Source organism: Ictidomys tridecemlineatus, chromosome 8, assembly GCF_052094955.1.
Source record: "Ictidomys tridecemlineatus isolate mIctTri1 chromosome 8, mIctTri1.hap1, whole genome shotgun sequence".
Taxonomy (NCBI): Eukaryota; Metazoa; Chordata; class Mammalia; order Rodentia; family Sciuridae; genus Ictidomys; species Ictidomys tridecemlineatus.
In genome coordinates this window covers 15,236,838-15,261,302 of record NC_135484.1, presented here as the reverse complement: position 1 = coordinate 15,261,302, position 24,465 = coordinate 15,236,838, and the positions used below count along the sequence as shown (strand labels likewise).

The following is a 24,465-nucleotide window of genomic DNA, read 5'->3' as shown; positions in this document are numbered from 1 at the left end:
GTCTCCCCCCCTCCCACCCCCACAATGAGATCCTACTATGCTGTATGTATTGGCCTATGGCCTGCCTTTTGCAGTCAATATACTGTGACCCTATGGAGCATTCCTTAGAGCATAAAATTTGTAACGAATTAACTCCAAGTGTTTCATGAGTCATGATAACTGTCACTTGAGTGCTTTGTGATTCCAACTTCAAGAAAACTTAGATGAGAGAACCATTTTTTAAAACTTTTTATTGATGGTAGGAAACCTAGTGGCTAAAAAAACAAGGAGGGCAAAATTGTTGAAGAAAAATTTACCTTCAAGTTATGATTTAAACAATATAACACCTTTAGCCAAGGAATTATACATATCACTAATCACTGGTTTTATTTAACAAAAAGTTTCTGGAGAAACTAGCTGGTTATAAGTAAGGGCATATCAAAGATGAAATTTTGCATATATTTCTAATATGAGTTCACTTAAATTTTCCTTTTTTGACTTAACTGGTGTTTGGCTAATGATATTTAGGCTTTTAAGCTATTCTATAAAAATGCCTACACGATGCTCTTTTAAAAGCTCTATTTTTACTGGAGATAAAAGAAACATACTTTATATCTGGGAGCAGCCAAATAACTGATTTGCTCTGCTTCAGAGGCTCATGATTCAGTGTCGCACTGGGTCCGGGGTCTCAGTGATGAGACATGGCTTCTGCCTCTGGAAGGTCTCGACTAACAGAGGAGATGGGCCACAGTGTGGTCTGTAAGGGCCCTGCTCAGGGACACCATCTTGAAGAGAGTCATTGATGGTGGGTGAGAGTCATTCAGGTGAAAGACAAGCTAGGCAAGGCTCAGCAGACAGAGACGAGAGCAGGACCGGTTCCAGAGGGGCAGGAAGGGACCCAAGACAGGTCAGTGAGGCTTCCTGGTGATGCTGGCAAGGGTCAGGTAGATGCAGACTTTTCCAGGGAAATAACCAGCTGAGAAACTGCCCCAGAGCTGCTCTCCAGGTAGCTGGAGACCAAGTCTGAAGGCTGCTTCAAGCTGTGAATGGAGGGCGGAGCCTGGGAGGGCTCATTCAGTGGTGGTACAGGAGAGTGAGCCAGGACCCTAAGCTAAGGCGTTGCCTGGGGAAGATATTCGTGGTGGAAGGAGAGAGTGAGAACAGGCCCTAAAGGGGCTCTTTAGGATAATCTGGACGCCATCATATGCGTAGCCTACAGAAAGGGGCCATGGAGGGGGAGAGTTGGGTGTTGGGAAAGTATGACTGTGGATGACACTGTCTTTTCTCAGTCCTGATCCACCTGTCCCCGAGCCTGGAAGAGGATAATAATGAAGGAGAAGCTGGGCACGGGCTTGCCTGTCATCCCAGCTACCTGGGAGGCTGGGGTGAGAGGATTGCTTGAGTCCAAGAGTTCACGGCCAGCCTCCTTTCTTAGAAAAGGGGGAAGGGAAAGGAGAAAGGAAAGAGGGCAGCCAGAGGTGGACATAGAAGTTGAAAGCTCACCAAGTTGAGGTTGCTCCCGGAGGCCTTAGTTTCCCAGATCAGAGGCTGGGCCATCATCTGAGAATGTGGGGACTTGGAAGGTTTGAAAGCTGAGGTGGAAGGTAGACCTGCTGCAGAGGCAAACTCTAGAAGTTGTTACTGGGGATACAGGGACCATGGCTATTCAGTCAACAGTCAACAACAACAGCAAAAATGACAGTCAAGGACTGATGAACCCCGAGAGCCATCTGGGGTTGGGAACCTGGGTTTATCCTGGTTCGTTCATCATATGTAGTTATTGTTCACTTTTAAGTTAAAATAGAAAAACAGAAAATCACCCAACATTGGGGTTTTCCTGCACAGTTACAAAGTGTGGGAGGGAGATTAGGACGTTGAGAGAGTGGTTAAGGGGTGAGCCGTACAGAAGCCGGTCCAGTAGGAGAGGAGGAGGCCAGAGGGAGAGGCATGGAGGTGCGAGGGTGGGAAAGTGACACCGTCAGTTTTTATGATGGCCATCGAAAGTACGTAAAGTTTTTAATTTTTAAAGGATATTCATAGAATGTTGATTTTAAAGTTTTATATGACAAACAGAAAGCTAAGAAAGTAACGAAATGCAGACTCAGATTCAAGGTGATGTTAATGAAAGCAGACTATGCCTGATGTCGCTGGAGTGTGTGACCATCGCACATCTGACTCAGGTAGCTGTGGCTGAGAGAAGTTCCAGTATCCAGCAAAATCAGGTCTTATTGTTTCTCCCTTGGACTCTGCTGAATGCCTGTGAATTGGTACAACACATACTCGCCCATTCCCAGGCATGTGAAGACCTACGTGTGCCAGCCACAATGTGAGGCACCGATTGTCTGCGGAGCAGCACGAGTACCTAGGAGGCATGTGGGAGACTGCCTGACCCTCAGACTGATCCGTGGGTTAGTTTAGGAGAAAACGTCATTTGACTTCCATACCTTTTACCTGCGTGATCAAGTGACCACATGGGTGGTAGCAAATAATAAATGTGAGAATAGTTTTGTAGCACAGATCAGGTATCCCCTATCCAAAATGCCAGGGACCAAAAATGTTTTGGATTCTGAATTTGTTTTTAATGTTTACATACACATTATAGGATATCTTGGGGAGGGGATCGAAGTCTAAACACAAAATCCATTTATATTTCATATACACCTTATGCCCACAGCCTGAATGTAACTTTATATAGTATTTTTAGTATGTCTGTGTTTTTGAGGGGGGGATTTAAAGAATTATAGCTATTTTACTTTATTTTTTATTTGTTCTAATTAGTTATACATGACAATAGAGTGTATTTAGACGTGTTATATGTATAACTTCTCATTCTTCCGATTGTACATGATGTAGAATTACATTGGTCATGTAATCGTGTATGCACATAGTATGTAGTAATGTCCAATTCATTCTGCTATCTTTCCTATTCCCATTCCCCCTCTCTATGTGCCTGTATTTTTACTGACTTATCACACGAGGTCAGGTGTGGAATTTTCCACCGTGGCATAAGGTCAGTGCTTAAAGTGTTCTGGATTTTGGATTTTTGGATTGGGGATGCTCAATCTGTATGGTAAAAATGTGTGACTTAGGGTGGCCTAGGAGAGCTTGACAGACTTGGTCAAGTTTAGAACAGTGATTGGAGAGAAAAAGTGAGGGAAGTTCAAAAGGCACATAGTATGAACTCAATAAGTTTTTGACTCAAGTGTGTTTGTTGACTTCTATAATTGAACCAAAGCTAACTTGAAAAATACATAAAGGCTGAATGATATTGGTCAAATCTTATTGTTATATTGTGTGCATGTGTGAATATGTAACAACAAACCCGCCATTGATTACAGCTATCATGCACAAATTTAAAAAACAAAAAAAAATGGGAAAAATGCATAAAGGTAAAAACTTAGCATTGGGATACAGTTTTTCTTAAGTAATAAAGCGAATAAAAATAAACATTTAGAATATTGTAACTGAAAAAATAAATCAATTTCCCCGTCACTAGAGCAAATGGTTTAAATTCAAACATATGGAAAAATTTAACTTTCCATCTCAGACTCTAAGCCTATTTCTGGGAGAAAAAACATTAAAACAATGAAGTAATGAAACCATTGAACAATAAATCTTGATTTTGTAGAGAGTGCAGTGAATACTTGGAGGTACATCATCATTTCCGTGCGTTGGGATTATTACAAACACCAGGGTCTTCGCCTGAGCGTCGCAGGCTTTGGTTTGTAGCTGATTTCTGAGCAGGGTGGGTGAGAACTCACAGGATTTCATCCTTCCAACAAAAGTCGACAGCGTTTTGCAGGGGAACGAGGAAACTCCAGGCAGTCCAGGTTTAAAGCAGTCGAAGGACTCTTCCCCTAGAAAAATAATTAGTTCTCCATCCCATTGGACGTGAATATTCAATAGAGCTGTCACTGGGAACCAAAGCCAGTGAAAATGAGGGTGGCTGTGGCTCCTAACCTTAAAGGGCTTAAAACAGAGTGCTTTGAATTTCACACAAATGTTTTGCATTATTTCATTAAGTTTACTCCAGTACATTCCAATCAGTTTCCTGGAGAGCAAGAAAAGTGCAGCTCTCACTGCTTTCTTAGTTTTCTCTTTTTGGAGTTGGGCGCTGCAGATTTTGTTCTTCCTGCATGCCAATGAAGCGCTTTAAGGCCCTGAAATAATCGAATGAGAACTTGGTAGTCCTGACATTAAAACAACATAAAAACCCCGGATGGACCTGTTGGAGGAGTCATAGTTCTATTGTTTCTTGTTTTGGAATTTGTAGATTCGCTATGTGTGCTTTGCAGTTCAACACGGTTAGGAAACGATTGTCTCCTTTGATCTCATTTTGTCCCTTTTAGCACTTCTAATTTCATCTCTCTATGTGTAGGACCAATATCTCAGTTTACTTGGTATATGTCTTTTTTTTTTAATTCGCTTGTGCTTTTTTTTTTAGAATGCTAGTCTTCATATGCAGTGTGTGTGTGTATGTGTGTGATCTTTTTTTCTTATTTTCTCAGTTGTTAGATGCTAGATTTTTAAGGTACATAATTGAGTTAACAGCTTTTCAGGGAGCATAAGTACACTCAACCATGTTCAATGTTCGTGTTAATTATAAGCTACATCCTGATTTCAGGTATGCTTCTACAACGTTGAGTGTACCTTAAAACAAGGAAACCTGAGAGATGTGCTGTGTTTTGGCAGGGATGCCATTAAGTCACTGAAGGTATCACAGCCCCTGGTTTTATGTACCATGTGGTATTAATCATGGATCTTGATTATATGCCCTGTAGTTAGTAACTTAGAAAAGGCAAAGACTCCAGGCTTTTTCTACTTTGGAGTTAAAATAAATGCCATATCTTTTGGGTATTAAGAGAGGGCATTCTTAAGTTGAAGGGCATGAAACAATTATTATCTTTATGGTTGAATAATCATGTGTAGATAAGTTAATGACTTCCTGTGCAAATAATTGTGGGGTCAGCATACCTAAGATCTCCTTAAAGACATGTAGGAGAGTTACCTATAGATATGAATCCCTCTTCAGGGCCATTAGACAAACTTCAAAGTGTGAGTGCTCATGAAAAGACCCCTTATTTTGAATTTTTTTATATGAGTAACAATTTCAACATAAAATAGCCAGATGTGACTTATGTATGTGATCTCTGGCTTTTAAAAAAAAAAAAAAACTGGTGTAATACATACCTAACACTCAAACAGTTACACTTACGGGGAAGGATGGAGCCTCATGCCTTTGAGTAGCTTCCACATGGATGAACTCGGTGTCTCCAGCAGTCACTGTGGTGACAGTGTACAATGTCGGCAGCCTGTTTCTGTGATTGATGTGGCTCAATTGGGGCCATGTTTTGGTTCACCAGCGCTGTCTTCCTCTTGTCCTCTCCTGTGATCATCCATTCTTCACCAGAGTACAAACACTGCCCCTGCATCAGGGAACAGATCTTCCTGTACTTGGTTTTGTTTATAAACTTCTTTCAAATCAGGGTTTCGAATTTTTTTTTTTTTAATCCTTGGTTTAATCATTTTTAGTTCTCTGCACATGTTTGGAGTTCTAGGTTGTTTTGATTCTGAAATATTCTCTTTGTTGGAAGTTAGATGCCTGGTGAATAAAAGTTGATTGACTACTCTAAATGGATATACTGTTTTAAAAATTGAAAGACTTTAGAAAGGGAGTGAAATAAGTACAAAAATGTACAGTCATTACTAACAATTGCTACATTAGCATTGGTTGTCACCAACTGAATTCTTTACTAAAGCATCTATTGAGCTCCTGGTCTGAAAAATGAAGATATTAACATTTTTCATTTATCTTTTCTGCCCTGTGACTAAGGTGATAAACTAGTCCTGGTTTACACAGGACTTTCCCAGTTTTAGCATTGAAAGTCCCATATCTGGAAATCCCCTGGTCCCAGGATGGTTACCCTAACCTGTGACCTCCTGATTTGCTAGACTGTGATTTTTACAGTGTCATAGTTTAATATATTTATAATTTTTATCTTTATGGCATAACCATGAATGTCTTTTTTTTTGCCTGTGGGCTGCTTCTAAAAAACGAAAAGCCAGTATGCAAATATTTTTCACTGTGGAGCCAACTGACATCATGAGAAGGAAGGCCCCGCCTAGTCCACTGAATTCTGTTACTTGGAGATTTTCCCAACAGGTGCCTTTAGAGACATACCCTCCTTTCACTTTTGTTGTATTTGGCTTCTGCTGTCTTTGTTTTGTTTTTTATGCCATGGTTTCTCTCATTTAGATTTTTACCCCATTGGGCGAGCTATTTCCCTTTGAGTAAGTAACTTTTGATCTATGATGTGCATGAATGGTAAGCTCTCCTACGACATTTGAAATGTCTGATTTTACCCTTGACCTTGATTGATAATTTCAGTGTAGATTCAAAATCATTCTTCCTCAATTTTGAAGGCATTTCACCTGTGATACCTACAATTGTAACATTTAAATCTGATGTTAAGCCGATTCTTAGAACTTAGTTAATTTGTGTGTGTGTGTGTGTGTGTGTGTGTGTGTGTGTGTGTGTGTGTATGAGTGAGTGTGTTCACCTTTTTGCAGTTAGGAATTTTAGCTCTACCCTTAATTCTGATATTTTACCATGATCTTTCTTCACTACTCCTTTTTATGATCTGGAGTCTGCTTTAACTCAGGATATTTTCTCCCCACTAATATCCGTGTACCTTCCCCTTGAACTCCAGGATATGGGCTTTGGACCTCCTGGAGTCTATTCTCCTTGTCTCACTTATTTTCCTTCTCTTTGGTCTTTTGCCATTTGTTTTGGAGATTTGGGGAGCTTAAGTTTTGGATGAGTCTTTAGCCATGTAAATTCTATTATTTAAGTCCATTTTCTTTTTAGATACTTGTTTAATCTGAGAACTTTCTCAGTTTTGTTCTTTCTATGAAGGGAATGTGAATATCTGTGGATATTTTTTCTGGCTCTTAAAGAGGTCGTTTTTCATAGGCTATCTTCTTGGTTACCGTAGAATTTTTCTTTTCCAGCATCAAAAACATATAATTTGTTAATTTCTAGAATGTATTTGTTTTCCATCAAAACCCAGCTCTTGCTTGGATAACTGTATCTTGGAACAATTATTCATCTTCTGCTTCTTATGTTCACCCACTGTTTTTTTACTTTTTCCTTCCAACTCCCAAGTCTTCCACAAAAGCTATTCTGATTGCCCTTCTTCTACAGAAGGTTCTGGAACACCCCCTGGGCCGGGAGCACTCTGCCCTTTCTCTTAACACTCACTGACCCTCCCTTGATTTTTTCTTGTCACTGCCCCCTCTCTCTCTCCTGATAGAGAATGAAGGATAATAAAGGTGCCAAGAGGACAAGAACGTGCCCAGGCACAGGAGAGAGAGGACAGGAGCTCCATTGACCAGGTGGCGGCTTCCTTGTGCTGGAAGGGCTACTCCTTGGTGACTGGGAACTTGCACTTCTGCCTCTTACCCAGAAATTTATTGGATTGAAACTTAATTTCTGAAATTATTTTGTGTTCCAAAGTTCTTCTAAATAAGAACTGGTTAGGAGATGACCAAAATAGAAGCTATTAAAATTCTCTTTACATAGCAGGAAATAGAATTGTATAACCTGGATGCATTCCTAAAATTTCTTTGTGGTTTGGCTTTCATAAACTACTACTTTACTTACAGCTTTTAAAATATATTTAGACTTAAGTTTAAAGAGTGAGAACCACATGTGTAAACATCATTGAATACCATTCTTTAAATGAATGGAGAATGTTATTTATATGCTTTCTTTGCTTCCGTGGAAAGCCTATTTCTTTTGAAAAGGCTTTAACTTATATTGTACTCAGGCATTCTTTTAAGTGTACTTTAACTCAGCCATAAAATCCTCACTATTACTGGTGAGAACTTGGCCTAAATTTCTGAGTATGTTTTCAAATTGGTTATTTTAATTTAGATAGTCCAATGACAATACAGATGTCATTAGAGTACAGGAAAACTTAGTCCTTTTAGAGCTAGAAGGGACCCTGGAGGTTCTTGGTCAACTCTGTTTGAAGGATGATCTAAGGAAATGAGGTGCCCACTCCAGGTCAGACAGCTCAACCACAGCAGGCTGGCACTGGGCCCAAGGCTTCAGATTCCAGAACCAAAGTTCTTTCTGTAAGGCTGCCCATCTGGTCCACCTGCTGTCTGCTGACCGTGCCCCGGCCAGCACCCACCTATCCACCTGGCAACTACTGGGTGATGATACAGAAGGTGATATTGACAAGACTTACTCTTTATTTTTTTCTATTCATGATCAACTTCTCAAAATGACTTAAATCTAATCTTCCCTACTCTTTCCAAATCTACTTTCTTGCCCATCACATTCAGAAGATAATCTTGTCTTTTACTTCACAGAGAAAATAGAAGTTACTTGAGAACTTACTGTCAAATCTGTTAATAACCACAGTCTTCTTGTAATAGCAGGTGATCCCACCTGCCCTGGGTAGTCTCTTCTGCCTTTTGGTCACTCCACCTTTGCCAATATTTTCAATCTTTTTACTCAAAACAAAGCAAACAAACAAACAAATGGAACTTCCGTATCATTAGGACTCTCCCACTTAAACCTCCTTAGAATACCGTTCCTCTATAGCCCTTCCTAGTTTCCCCTCTTTCAGACGTTGTCTGTGATACCTGGTGCTTCTCTCCCTGAAACATTTCTCCTTCAGCCCTCACAATTTCACAAAAGTGCTTTCACAGAAGTTAACAATGACCTCATGCCCCTAATTCCAGTGAACACCTTTCACTCTGTTATTCACTGTTTTAATTAGCTTTTTTTACTGCTGTGACCAAAAGACCGGACAAAAACAATTTTTTGAGAAGGAAAAGTTTATTTTGGAGTTCACGTTTTTCGGAGGTCTCCATCCATAGATAGCCAACTCCATTCCTTGGGGCCTGAGATAAGGCAATGAGGCAGAGCATCATGGCGGAAAAGTATGGCGGAGGGAAGAAGCTCATATAATAATCAGGAAGCAGAGAGAGAGTCCACTTATCAGATATAAAATATATACCCCAAAGGCACACTCCCAGTGACCCACTTCTTCCAGCCATACCTTACCTGCCTTCATTTACCACTCAGTTAATCCCTATCAGGGGCTTAATTCACTGACTGTGTTAAGGCTGTCATAACCCAATCATTTTACCTCTACACCTTCCTGCATTGTCTCACCCAGAAGCTTTTGGGGGATACCACATATTAAGTATAACATTCATTGAGTGATGATTTGTTAACCACTGCCCTGTACTGGGCATTGGGCATGCTATGGCACACAAAGAAACAGGTGATCGCGTGTATGAGGAAACTGATGCTAATCACATACCTGGAGTTGTTGAGGATTTCAATTAAAACAAAAAAAAAAACACAATTCTAACTAATTTGATGGTGGTAGATTCTGTCCTTCCATTTCATAATGAAATTTGAGGCATTGTGTTCTCCCAGCCCAAGGAGAGTCCTGCCTATTTATCTGGGCTTAACTCTAGTATCACATGACCAAGTGCGTATGCTTTTATATATACACAAGGATCTGGGTGACACATGCTCATAACCAGAATCTGAAAAACTCTGCTTGTGGAGTTAGAAATCACATAGAGGCTTTCTAAATAAAATTTACTCTAAAGTCAGTCAACCACATTTAATATAGTCTAAACCAGCAAGACAGATGCAAGAAAATTCCAATGGTTTGCCGTGGTAGAAACTGAAAACATTCTGCAGGAAGGATGATCTGTGAAGTTCAGTCTCCCTGAGGCGTTTTTGAGCTGGTAATCACATTAAGTTTTGAACCTTTTTAAGATCAGCAAAATAACTGTGTAAGCACACACTATGCATGCTAATGGAAAGTTTCATGAAAGTAAAAATAGTTGGCTCAAATACGGATTGAAAATGACAAGTTTTCTTTGAATATGTCAGTTCTCACCCTCTTTTCCTCATGGGTTACATTATTCACTTTTAACATTTCCCCTTTTGGGAAGTAAAAACAGTCCCCAATCGCAAAACCAGAGATTTCCAGGAAGTACTGGTTGTCAAAATGCCGAGAAACATCTAGATGAATAAAACCACGGTTTGGTAGTCGCTGTAAAATGTTTCATGGGAAGCCAGTCCTCCGCACTCAGGTTTCCTATTTTCCCCCTGAACCTGAAAGTTCATTGGAATACCCTCAGGATGAATGTGAAATAAAAACTCTGTGATATATTTGATAGTATACTTTATGCACTTTAAAAAAAATTGATATGTCAAAACCTGTTTTTCTTGACTGATGTGGAAAGGTTAAAAAAAAAAAGTCTCATTGAAAGGAAATTACCTTTCCAAATATAACATTTGCAAATGATGGAATAGGTTTTTCCATATGTTGCCTGAATAAAAGTAGTGTTTTTACAGAAGCCTTATTTTAAAAAAATTCTGTTCTTCACCACTGAATAAGTAGGTGAATACAAATTCAGGTATTTAAAGCTTTTCCCCAACATAAGAAACCGGATCTCTTCTGCTTCTCTTACCAAATCTGTTTTACTTATGAGACAGCCCAACTTTTAAAACCATAGCCAGCTGAACTCATTTTAAGGGAATTTCCTTACGTTCATTAACACTGCTCTTTTTCACTGTTTGGTCAACACGTTCTACACTGGTTGAAAATATTGATCTGGATTGAAAGAAGATCTTTAATTTATAAAAGGTAGTGCTTATGAAATATTTCTAAGATAACTTCATTGGTTTCTGTGAATTCCTCCATTTTATTATGTATAGAATATAGGCACAGAATCTTCTCCTTACTTAGGGCTGTACTTGATCTTCAGAAAGCCTCGCTTTGCCTATCATATTCTCCACTAGTGTGCTACCATATCCAAGATTTTAATGTTAGAATTATATTATTTTTATGCTTTCAAAAGCTCACCCTGTGGCTGCAGTTGCTCCTGACACTGTCTCTAGCTATATCCGCAATGTCTGACCCTGACCAGAGGTTCCACATGGGTAAGGACTGTGTGAGTCTTTTTTGTGGCTAGATCCTTAGTAGCGACACGGGTTAACTCATTGGTGCTCAAATGTTGGGGTGCATTTTCTGAGCCACACAGGCCGCCTGAGTGATAATAAAATGGAGTTGGGAAAGTGCTGATAGCTGCATTAAGCCACCTGTAATTTAGTGCCTGTCTGGTCTGTTCACTGACACGTACTCCTTCCAGAACCTGATGTCTGAGTCTGAGGCTCACTGTTTTTCTTTGTAACCCTGGTGCTACCAAAAGCACCTGTAAGTGGAAGTCATTCTCAGGAAGCATTCTCTACTCCACATTGTCCCCACTGTCACCTCCAGCACTGAAGAATAAAGGAAGATGGTGTTGGACTCTCCAGTTCTATTTAAGAGGACTTTTTTACTGTAAGTAAGAAAACAGAGGGACATACAGGGAATTTGAGGTAGGGGTCACCCATTGGGACGCCAAATATTAAGTATCAGAATTTATAATCCTTGTCAAATAATTATCCCAACTGTTACTTTCTTTTAAAAAAAACTAAATAGGAAAGCCAGGCATGGTGGTGCACTCCTGTAATCCCAGACTGGGGAGGCTAAGGCAGGAGGTCTGCAAGTTTGAGGTCAGACTCTGTAACTCAGTGAGTTCCTGTCTCAAAATAAAAAAAGACTGGGGATGTAACTCAGTGGTAGAGCATCCCGGGTTTAATCTCTAGTACAAAAAAAAAAAATCAAAATAAATAGGAAATGGCAAAATCTAAGGTTCAAACAATCAAAATCTGTTGAATGGAGTTCTCATCTGTCTACTTGTGGTCTTCTTTTATAAAAGCTCACATCCAACTTGCCATAAAATCTAGCCCAGATTTAGGAAGTATTTAGTCTTAGCATAACCTATCCATGGAGAACTTTAATTAATCCTACCTGGTATGGTGTATGATCCTGTGGAAGCCAGAAATTGATACAAACTAGACACTGAATTTATCTTAAAAGCTCACTCATTTTATAAATTCTATTTATAAATAAGATACAGAGGCTTGATGGGACATGAAAACCTTGTATTTAATATCTGGATTAAGTGGGTAGAACCTTCATTTTGACAAATTATTCCTAATATATCTGTCAAAATACCACTGAAAGGGGCTGGGGATGTGGCTCAAGTGGTAGAGCGCTCGCTAGGTTTGATCCTCAGCACCACATACAAATAAAGATGTGTCCACCGAAAACTAAAAAAAATATATATATATATATTAAAAAATTTCTCTCTCTCTTAAAAAAAAACCACTGAAAACAATTGTGCATATTACAAACTGCTGGATGTATGTAGTTTTCTCATGAACACATGAATGGTATAATGTGAGATGTATTCCTTCAAGGCACCAGGCCTTGTTCACTTGGTAATTTGTCCCTGGCAGAGGGCCAGACACAGATAAGGCATTTAGCACATAATTGAATCAAATTATGGATAAAACTTGTAGGTGTACTGGTTAGGAAACTAAGAAATATTATCTATTGAAAGATTGCCTCTTTCCATAGTCTCCTCTTTCAAATTCAGGGGTGGGTGTGTGTGTGTGTGTGTGTTAAAGTAGTTCAGACCCACTAGGTTTCATTCAAAAGAAGAGTTAGCCAATTAGAGATATCAAAGTAGAAACTGAAATTGACTTGAATTTGCAAGAAAATCTCTAGATCATGTCTTTGGAGGTCTCTATGAGAATAGAAATGTGTGTTTCAATGTAGTAGATCCTAAATATTTTAAAATACACGAACAAGTTTTTCACAGGGAGGGAAACATGAGTGGCCTGTACTACCCATTAACATAAAAATATGCCTAACCTCATTAGCAATTAAGAAAATGCAAATTTAAACCACTGTAATACTATCCACACCTCTAAGAATAGCTATAATTAAAATTTTAATAGTATCAAGTCTTGGCCATAATATGGAAGGGAAGAGTTCTTATATATTCTGGGTGGAGTTTAAATTGGTATAATTACTCCTGAAAAAACTTGATGTTACCAGTGAAGTTCAATTGTGTATGATGGACAATCCCAAAATTTCTTCAGGTAAATACAATGTAGAATCTCACACATATGAACATAGGGGGTATGTGTGACATTGATTATGATGGGGGAAAAAAAACTGAAAACAAATCTAAAAGTCCAAGTAGTAGAGCATAATCAGCCATTTGTCATGTGGTGATGGGGATTCTGTCTGAGGCAGAGGCAATTTTATCATAAAGCAAACATCATATATTTATTTACACAGAAAAGATGGCTGTGATGTTACTAGGCAATATAATTTCACAGGACCACCCCATATATATAGTTCATCTTGATCAAAATAGCATTACACGATGCACAACTGTAAAAATACTACAAATTATCCAATAAAATACTATCCATCAATGCAAACATATGAACTACACAGTTAGCAAAACAACATGGAGGAATTTCACAATATAGTATTGAATGGGAGAAAGCAAGTCACAGCGGTGTATTAGGAGCCTGTTTTATCAGTTCAGAAGCACACAAATTGGATCTGAATAAGGTTCCTCCATGGTGGCTCATTCTCAGGCCCCATGTGTCAGTAGCAGCTCTACCCTTTGAATCCTCTCTTGTTCACATGTAAGAAGAGCAGGAAAAGATCTGTTTCCTGTCTAATAAAATAACCCAAATTAGGTCTCACTGGGCCTAATTGGTCTGGTTTGGACCGTGTGCCTATCCATGAACCATTCATGGTAATTACAGGGGTGAAATATGATGAATGGTTTAGCCTAGTTAATGTGCTTCCAAGGTCTTGGGCTGGGAGTAGAGCAAGGGAGAGGAAAACGCTGGTCTGTGTGCCAGAAGGAGGGTAGATGGATGTTGGCCTTCTAAGGCAGCAGGGGATATTGGCCTAATATTATTAGTAGAAGCCAATTTGTATTCTGCTCACCAGCACTACTTGCTTGTGATCCCTGAATGAAATGATGCAGCTCAAAGATGGGCAGGTAGAAGCAAGAAAGGAATTTTTATGTTGTAGAAGATCCAGAGTCACAGGTTACCTACCTGCATTCCCAAAGGAGAAGGGATGGGTGTCGAGTGGCCCCCAAGATGGCAGGTGTGGATGGAAGGAATAATCTAATCCCTATGGAGATTCTTTGGGGATTTATTTGATCAAATTTTGTATCCCTCAAAAATACTCATTTAGTTTTTGTCTACTTGGCCATCTGTATTACTACTGACTTAATACTTTCTAGAAACTTATGGAAGGAATGTTGATAGATTCCTTTGGGAGGGGCATTATTACAGTACACACTGATCAAAGGCCTGTCCTATCATTTCTGATAGATTCATACGGATTTCTACCCTCAGTTCATTTCTTTTATGAAGTTCATGTGTTTTACTCAGGAAAATAAAGAAAAGTCTTGTGCTTATGAGCAAATCTTTGGGCTCTTACATATCAACTAATTGACACTTTACAGAAAATGTTTATGCTTTAGGTCTTTGCACAGCCATTATTGCAAGTAGAGGTGTTATATTATTTCTTGTTAAAACCTTGCCCAACTGAGTTCATTAAAAACTAGTTCTATAGAGTCACATAATATTTTGCCCTACACATAAAAAATAAAGTTGGTCTCTTCTGTGGGTTATCTGGTTAACATTTATTCTGGGATAACTAGACTCTGTCTTGTAGTTATTGTCAAAACTTTTAGTCTCTCTCCTCACTCTGTTGTCTAAAATTAAAGGAGAGCTTATTTTAGACACTGTAGCTAAAAGGACATGGTGCTATATTGGACCTATGTCTCCTTTTTACAAAACCAATCCTGACATTTTACTTATTATTATACTCCAACTCACATTAGTTGCACTTCACTTATATAACTTGCTTTAAACATTACCTCGCTTGCACACCAGACTATAAGCTCAGCATTGTTCTTTAGCCAAAAGCAATAAAATGTGACTTGTTTCACTGTGATTCAGAAAAGTGCAATCAGCATTTTCTTTGCACAAATAGAACATTGATGGCTATTTTATAACATTTTCCTAACCTTCAGAAGTGGAATGAAGTTTTATTTTGTTTTTACATCAAATTCTATTTGTGATGCCTGAGTGCGCCACATTACTGGATTTTTCACTTAAAGCCAGATAATCAAATATTCTTAATGTGCTTTTTTTCCCTAAAAATCCTTTATTGGATTTACAAAACAGGCCCTGAGGTTCTCGACTGTTCACCTATAAATGAACATTGCTGATTATAGAATCTGTCTTGCTATTCTTATATTCCGATAATGACTCCAAATACCAGTTCATTGGTTTACCTCATATTGAATTTCCTGACTATATAGTGCTTTCCCTCAATTTTGAAAAGTACATTTTTACTCTTCATCGTTTCTCTTAACCTAAATATTTTCTTAATAGTCTTAACCTAAATATTTTCTTTAGTGTCTTCTACATAGTTTCTTCCCTGTGATTATATTTTTCTGAATATGATCAGATTAATGAGTATGTATTGCTGCTCCTTGACAAAAAAAAAACATTGCTTTTTACCTGCTGTGCTTCAGATCAACTTATAGAACTTTACCATTTCCAATAAATTTAAAAATATTTTTAATAATTATTTTAAGTATTTGTTATAGGTTTCCAGTGGTAATTTGCTCTATTCTTTGCCTTTTGCTGCATTACAGTGAGCATCTATATTTTTAGGCTTTATTTTTCTATGCTTTAGAGCATTTTAAAAATTTCATTGATGTATAAAAATTATACATATTTATAGAGTACAGTGTGATATTCAATTTGTGTGCACAATGTGTAATGATCAGACCAGGGTATTAGCATTTCCATCACCGCAGATGTTGGTCTTTTCTTTGTGTTGGGGACATTCAAAATCCTCTCTACTAGCTATTTTGAAATGTGCAGTTAATTGGTGTCAGCCGTAGTTACCCCACTCTGCTGCAGAACATTAAAATTATTCCTCCTATTGAACTTCACCCTGTACCTATTAGCTCTCCTTCTCCATCCTGCTTCCCTGCCTCTGGGAACCACTATCCCACTGTCTACTTCCTGAGACCAACTCTTTAGCTTCCACATATTACTGAGAACATGAGCTGTTTCTTTTTGTGTTTGTTTCTGTATCTCTTATTTTATTTCTGACCTTTTATTAAAAATGATGCAATGGTGCCTGCCTGTAATCCCAATGGCTCTGGAGGCTGAGGCAGGAGGATCACAAGTTAAAGCCAGCCTCAGCAATTTAGTGAGGCCCTAAGCAACTCAGCAAGACCCTCATGAGGAAGTAATAGGCCTAACCTAAATATTTTCTTAAGTGTCTCCTACATAGATTCTTCACTGTGTGTGACGTCCCAGGTCCAATCCCCAGCACCAAAAAAAAAAAAAAAGACATGAGCGTGTGTAAGTCTCCTGTGATGTATTGATAGGACATAATAGTTCTACTTACGTATTTATAGAATACTATAGAATAAACCCTCTTTATAATGATGCGTCATATACTAGAAATTGGGTTTTCCATATACCTATTTAGGATTCTTACATCTTATCTAAATCAAACAGGATCTTACTTATCTTTGTACCTTATCAGTTTGGTTATCAGGCTTCTGTTAACTTCATCAAACAAACTAGATAGCCTCATTTTTTTTTCCTGTATCCTAACTGCTTTATATATTTCAGGAATTATCTAATTCTTGAAGTAAACCATATGTATGTTTTTTAGCTTTTATGTTTTTAGTTCAGTTTTGATAATTAAATGTCAACTTAGAAACTTTCCACTGAGAAGTTTACATTTATTTGCAAGAATATCTTTATAGAGCACTCTTAGTTTTTCATTCTGTTTTATTTCTTTTTTTTTAATTTTTATTAGTTGTTGATGAACTTTTGTTTATTTGTATGTGGTGCTGACAATAGAACCCAGTGCCTCACACATGCTAGGCGAACACCTTACCATTAAGCCACAACCCCAGCCCTGTTTCATTTCTGTGATATATTCTTTGACTAATTCTAGTTTCATATTAGATTTTAAGACTAGATTTTTAAGAAACCTGTTTATGAGATATTTCAATTTTCAGTGAACCAATTTTTGTTGTTTAAATATCTAAATATGCTTACCTGTTTTTCTGTGTATTTCTGCCTTTCTCATATATTTATTGTTGTTTTCTAACCTAACAGAATTTAAATATTTAGTTCATTTCTTTGTTCTCTCTTAAAATTAAAAAAAATCAATTACTGATATCATAAATCAAACAGCTTTGTTTTTAGTCCCCATATGCAAATAAAATTAGTTCATTTTTACCATCAGTCCTCCTTGATTCTTTCATTGTTAATAACATAAGCTAGGATTTCAGACTTCAGTGGGGCTAGTTATTATAGTAAGATATTATCAGATATTTATTTGATATGTTTTCAAAATGTTGAAAGTCCTACTCCCTCTGCTACTTTTGTAATAATAACTGCTTTCAGTGCTATGCTGTAGCTACTTTTTCACTCTGAAGTTTTAATTTGGATTCATCCTTCAATCAACTCGAATATTTTGGAGACACTTTACGAAGAGACACAACTGATAAGTTTCTGGGCACATTTGTTTTTCTTTTTAAACTCTGCCATCGTCGGAGCGTCTGTGGTTCCTTCTTTTGGAACATAGTGAACAGAAAAACTGTGCCCCCCACCCCAGTCCTACCAGTTGTGTGTGTCACCCGATGGACTCCACCCTCCAACCACCTTGCAAAAAGATGTAACCCAGGAGGAATTATGGCACAGAGTCCATGAAGGGCTGTGGGGAGAGAGCCGTGGCCTTAGGAAGCTGTTCCCACACTGTGGAGGACTTGTGTTGGGGAGGGAAGGAGGGAGGCCGAGGAGGCTGATAGAAATCGGCCCTCCTCTTCCAGCCTCATAGCCTGGGGTTCACCTCTTCACTAGGGAGACTTCTGCCTGATTTATGGGATGTGGTTGAGCCCTTAGTTTTCAGAGGTGTTCAAAGTTCAAGCCTTTTGAATCTTCTAGGAATTTAAAAGGAAAATCAAAGATGGTCGGATGCCAGGCATTTTCTAATACCACAAGCACAAGTCTTTTTGGTTTTCGCTTCATTTCTTATGATTCTTGCTAAAATTCTATTATAGAATACATGTGGTTTTTTTTCCTGGGATAATTCTGCCCTTTTACAGCTAATCTTTATTTTTCCACTCAAAATTAGCCCTAATGTTTTATCCATATCCTATTAAAATAATTCTGAAAAGCAACATTTAAATAAAAAATCGTTTATTTTTTTGTGTGTGTTTCTACTACAGGTGAAGAGTATTGTGAAGAGCTCAGCGTGAAGACATTGAAAAGGTGAGGTTCAAATACAAAAGTGAGTCATTTGCACTTTTTTCGCTGCTTGACAATGAAACATGTTAAAAAGGTAATATGTTACAATTTAGGTTTATTTGGTATTATAGAAGTATACCCTTTAGGTCAACATTTCCTGTTTGCAGGTTTTTGTTGTTGTTTTCCAAATAGGAAAAAAAAAACAAATTTTGAATAGTTTTCGACCATTTTGCAAGACAGAATAACAAACATTGTTGCCGAAGGATGGAAAGAGAAAGAAAATGCTTACTTGGAAATCACAGGCACAAGTTTCAGCATGGCTGGGGAGAGTCCCCCTAGGGTGGCTCTGGTGGCCAGCCAAAAGGTAATAAGTTAGTGTTTCTTGTGGATGACATTTAAATGCTTTTCTTTGTCCAGAAAAGTTCTGTCTGTCCTTTTTAACTTCTTTTTCTTCATGATTTAAAATCTCATTCTGGTTTTGTGGTATGGGGCTCAAAAACCCACAAAGAATGATAAAAGGAAAGGCAGGAAGGGGATCTATCTTTTTTTTGTTTGGTCACGGCAATTATTTTACTCCATTTCTTTCCTAAGTGTGCTAAAGTGTCATACTCAGACCACATTGTAAGCTATTTGTCCAGACCCCAAATGGCAAAGTAACATCGCTCGATCAATCGCGTATCAAATGCTGTGGTAGGAATACAGGAGGAGGCTCAGTCTGGTGAGCATAGTGTTATTACTTCTTACTGAAAAAAAAGCAGCTTATGTTTCAATTTCTTTTTTCAGTACTGGGGTTGAACCCAGGAGCCCTTTACCGTTGAGCGACACCTTCAGTCCTTCTGAAAGTTTTGTTTTGAGAAAGGGTCTCACTAAGTTGCCCATACTATCCCCCAGCTTGCCATCTTCCCACCCCAGCCTCCCCAAGTCAAAGAGATTGCAGGGATGTGCCACCTTGCCCAGCCTTTTTATTCTTTAAAAAATAAAAACAAAAGGAAAAAACTAACTGCAACAATAGGCTTAACTGATAAAATGATTGTGTTCCATTGAAGTCATAACCATTGGATACGCTGAATTAATCTTGAAGCACTCAAAGTTATTATAAAGACAAATCGGATTTTAATGGGGTTATGATTGCTCGGCTTATGTCAGAGTTCATCAGTGTTTTGTTAACTGGTAAAACAATGGTTTTCCTCCTGCAGTTCTTAATTACAGGCAGGAAAGTCCCATAAGTTCTCTGGCTTAATTTGTGTCTAGAATGCTGAGTACCTTAAAAAGCAAGAGTTTGTGGTCAAGAGCGGACTTATCCGTGAGACACGGTGCTCAGGGATCATGATACTTGTAGTGGCCTGTGAAGACGTTCTAATTTTAATTACTTTTAAAAGTGAAAGAAAAATGAATAATAATGGAAATATAATATTGGAATATAATATTGGAAATATAATAATGGAAATATAATATTGAACCTAGCCTAGCCTGCGTCACATGTGTCTTCATATCACTGCAGCTGTAAAATGTAATTTTTAGTAGGGTTTTTTTTTTTTTTTTTTTTTTTAATGGAGGAAGGAGGCCACAAAGGTCAAAGCCCACAGAAGTTGTGATGTGAGTTCCCCCGACCCGGCCCCCGTGCCATACTCATGTGTGAGCCAGTCATCTTCATGCCTTGGTTTGATTTAAGAAAAGTAGGCTTTTTAAAAAAAATGATGATTTTTCTGCAGGGGCTCCCCTAGAGACATGTGGTTATATCTATGAGGAAAATAACACATTATTAGATTAGAGAGCTGTGATTATTTATTTGGTTTTCCTAAAATCAGTTTTCCCTCTAGACACCCATGGGTGTTCTGTTTGCTTTACAATATGTCACAGATCATGAGGGAAAGAGAAGCAAAGCTGGACTTGGTTTCTTTGGTTCCATCTGGCCAAGTGTTGCCCAGAGGGAGTTCCACAGGGGCAGCAGCCACTCCTGGCTACTGAGAGAGCACAGAACTGGAGTTCTTCCGAAGTTGCTGATCTATTTTACTGAGTGTAAACGTTTTCCGTAACTGTGACTCATCTGGTTTCGTTTGTCTTCAAAGCCATGATCTAGTTTTGCAGAAAATATTTTCGTTAAGTCTTCAATGTCAATGACTCTATAAATTGTCCGGAGAATATCTTCTGAAAGTCACTTTTTTTTATTTAAGCAAGCACGTTGCCTATCTGAATAACTTTTTTTCAAATGTAAACTCCCCAAGGCCCAGGACCTTTGTCTGGTTTGTTTGGTGCTATAGACTTTAGGGAAAGACAGATTTATAGGAGAAGTTCAACAAGAGTTTGCTGGAGGAATGAACTAATTTTCTCTTTCAGAAAAAGTCAGGTGTTTCTCTGAATGCCCCAGTATTGTCTTCAGTGTGTAAGCAGACTGCTGAGTGTTTTGTTCTCAGGTGGCGAGTGTCTTGACATGTATGCAAAAGTTAATATTGTACCCAGTAGAACAAGAACCTCGCTGCCAGTCACTCACAAGCTATGGGTCTGAGCTGTCTTCTCTAGGGTAGCAAGCCAGCTTATGCTGTATCACAAAGCCAGTGGTGCCACTTAACCAAACCAAGCTAGGAAAGCAAGAAAATTCTGGAGAGAAGTATGCCTCATTCTAGCAATTGAGAGGAAATCAACAGAAGGAATCAATTGACCTTAATTAGTACCACCAGATCAGATGTTCTAAGTTACAGAAACTTCTGAAAAATCAGGGAGTGTAGGACTATTTTACACTATGTGTTCACCTGAGGGGAATTGGAAATGTATTACTTTTCTCTTGGTACAGTGTGTGTGTGTGTGTGTGTGTGTGTGTGTGTGTGTGTGTGTGTTCAGCTTCAAGACTATATACATTTTTTAGTACCATACACAAAAAAGACAACAGATATATTTTCTTTCTGAAAAATATCCTCCCTGCATTTTATTCTGTCTTCTATTCGGGGTTCTCCCTACCCTGGTTCTTTAACGAAAGAGGGTCAGCAGAGCTGCTGGTGAGAGCACATGGTGAATGGCTGAACAGAGATGCCAGTTAAGTGTCAAGGTACCTACGGGCTCTGAGGTGCCCAGTGTGTCTGGTCACTACTCTTTTTGCGGGCATTTGGTGAGCCCCTTACACTCCTGAGTGGAGTAATGAGATGGAGAGTGCTTTTTAGTAAAGATGCCAAAGATTGGGTGCTTTCTACCCTAGATTTTACCATTACTCAGCACGTGACGCTCCACGATCCACGGTGCCTGTGGCTGTGCCATTGGGTCAGGCTCTCCTCCCAGGGGTGAGCATCACTCTCTTCTGTCCGTGTCTGAGGCACTTGTACTGTCCTTTGTAGCGGGAGGACCACTCACTGAGACCTCCCCACATCAGTAGATGCCCCAGTGGCTCCTTAGAAGTGTCTTGCAGCTACAGGCTTTAGGGGATGGGAATAGAGGGGCTTTTTACCCCTGGAACTTTATAAGCAATACGGTAAGACATGCTTGGGAAGGAGTTGACACTATACATCTCTTTATGGGTCTTATAGGTGACCTTGTTGCTGGGTGCTGGGGAGGCAGGAAGCATCTTACTCAGGGCTGATAGATTTGTCGGAAAGCAGCTAATAGAGGACTCATCAGTGGCTACAGCATTGATGACTCACATTGTGGATAAGTAACATGTCTTATTGAGCTAGACATTGCTAATTATACAACCATCAGCAGAATTCTTGGCAGAGTGCCACGGGACAGGGACTTAAGTGCAGTGTGTAATCTTTACAAAGTCACCGAAGTACTTTTCTTTGGTGGTTTCCATTCCAGAAACCCCTGATTGTTTCTTGATGTGGTGGTGTCATGAAAATGATTTTTTAAAAGTATATAAAAGACTAAAACACGTTACTCAAAAAGTGTTAATATAGTACTCGCAACAATACTGCCACAACAATACATCATTGAGGAAAATGAGTAGATTTGAATCCATCTAAGCATCGGGCATCTCTTTTCTAAAACAAATCTTCAGAAATGTGCATACCTTATGCTGAGTTAGAGACTAGAGACACTTTTTAGTGGCAGGGGGCAAGATCTCCTTTTTGTAGACCCTTCAGTTATAGTAAAGGGTGGGGGGATCTCTAAATATTCATGAGTGAAAAAGGATATAAATTCAAAAAGAAATTTAGCACTCTGGGTTTTGGATTTCCTGGAAAAATTACCTTTTTTTTTTTTTTTTTTTTTGCCCTTTCTCCCTTTTGGAATGGGAATGTCTATTCTATGCTTTGGAAAGGGGAATATCTATTCTATATCTGTCCCACCATTGAATTTTGGAAGTAGCTATTATAAATATAAAAAGAAAATACCTGCTTTCTCATGAAGGGACGTCCTTTGGAATGAGGGACTAGCTTCTGGTCCTGTCCTTGCCATTGAAAATTAGGAATTTTGGTTTTAGATCCTGTTGAAGATAAAGAGGGGGATAGAGGCTTTGAGGTCAAATAATTCTGGAATTTAGGCAAAGGTGATCCCTGTTTCTGCAGTCTGTACCATGCTGCCCTGAACTGCAAGTGTTTAACAGGAAGATGTGATAAGCCAATGTTTTCAAACTCTGTTAAGCTCAGAATACCTCCATCTGCACCCCTCCACACCCCACGCTGCAGTCTAGCTTTTCAACCTGTTCCTATGTTGTTCCTTGAAAGCTATTTTGCTAAATGCAGATTTAAGATTTAAGGTCAAGCATGAGAAAGAGAAGTGGTACAGACACAGAAAAGGGCTATAGAAAGAAAGGTAGATGAATCGAAGCAATGATTGTGACTTGTCCCTGTTGGAGGAACCAGGACTTTGGAGGACAAAGCTCTGCTCAGTAGCTCCATGTACTCTCTGGATCACCAACACCAGAGCCGATCTCTGTGCTTGCTGGTTGGGAAGTCTGTCCCCTTGTGCTCTCCCCTCAGGCTGAACTTGGTGCTCCAGGTGTGAAACACGTGGGTCATCTTGAAGCATTCAGCTAAATCGCTGGCTTCAGGATCGGGGAAGGATGACATTCCTGCATCTCAAATTCTAACCTGGAGAGTTTTCCTTAAACGACTTCCAGTGTAATAATGGTTGCTAGATCCTGATGCATTCCTTATGTTTCACATATGTAGAGGAAGTGTAAAAGTTGTTTAGTGTAAGCTGTTGTTGATAGCATGGGGATGACTGGCCATAGATCCCTTCTCTGTGTGACGCACTGAGCTAAGTGTTGTAGGGGTACAAAGGTAAGAAGGCAAAGCTTCTGCCCTTGGTGAGCTTAGTACCAGAATCTGGAAGCACACACAGCCTTCTGTGGAGCAAGCGTGTGATAAAAGAAAATAGAATGAGTTGGAAATTTAGAGCAAATTAGAAATTAATATCAAAGGCATCAGAGTAGTGATTATAAGAAACAGACAATTGACACTTGAATAAGGAGAAGGAATTTGAACTGAGTTTAAAAGGATAGATAAGGTCTAGATAACATTCTTACCCCTGCTGCTGCTTTACAGTTCCATCTGAAGGCTGCTAGGGGTGGGCACTGCCACCGCAGGCACCATGGACATGCTTATGAAGAATTCAGAATATGATTATCAGAAACAGACAATTGACACTTGAATTCTTATTCACTTGTAAGTGTGCTGTGACTTTGGAAATAATACTTATTTTCTTTTGGTTGGGTACAAAGTTTTTGATTAAACCAAGATTGTTCAGTGGTCATTCCAGCCCTCAACAGCCTTATTAATTTCTTCTCTCCTTGGCCTGTCTGTTGGAGAGAGCCGTTCCAGAGTTCTCATTGCATTAGTGAATTGTCAATTTTTCAAGATTACTTCTGTCGGTTTTCTCTTAATACATTTCAAAACTATGTTTTGGATAAAGATGAACAAAATTATTAATTTGTTACAGCCAGATGTCATGTCATTATATTTTAGAAACCAGATACCCGTCACAGCCCTGTGCAGCATGGGATCATGGGGGATGACTGAAGGCTTCGTGTGTTTAACATCTGCAGCTGATGGGAGACTCATGTAGACCTACCAGGGGCTTAGTGACCGTTCTCCTAGGCATGGGAAGGCCTCACCAAAACGCCAAAGCAACCTGCTATGTTCCACGGTGCCAGATCTGCTCTCAGCAGCTATAGATAAAGAACCCAGGGCTTAGAAACAGACCATTAATATTTGCAAAGCTTGTAGAAGCCCTGGACCAGATTCCCCAAGCTTAGGAAGTGAAACCCAGTGCCCACTGTGGCTTTGGATGAT

General features: G+C 39.0%; 1 protein-coding gene across 6 annotated transcripts in view; it reads left to right on the top strand.

Annotated features, from left to right (window-relative positions):
* Window positions 1-24,465, top strand: part of Plekhg1 (pleckstrin homology and RhoGEF domain containing G1) — a 205,232-nt gene that overhangs the window by 37,195 nt on the left and 143,572 nt on the right. For 3 of the 6 annotated variants that reach the window (XM_078018899.1, XM_078018900.1, XM_078018901.1), the window contains exon 2: window positions 18,226-18,268. The gene's annotated coding sequence lies outside the window, so the exon portion shown is untranslated. Of the gene's footprint in view, window positions 1-18,225; window positions 18,288-24,465 lie in introns of all 6 variants that reach the window. The other 3 variants (XM_078018898.1, XM_078018903.1, XM_078018902.1) reach the window with 1 other exon arrangement.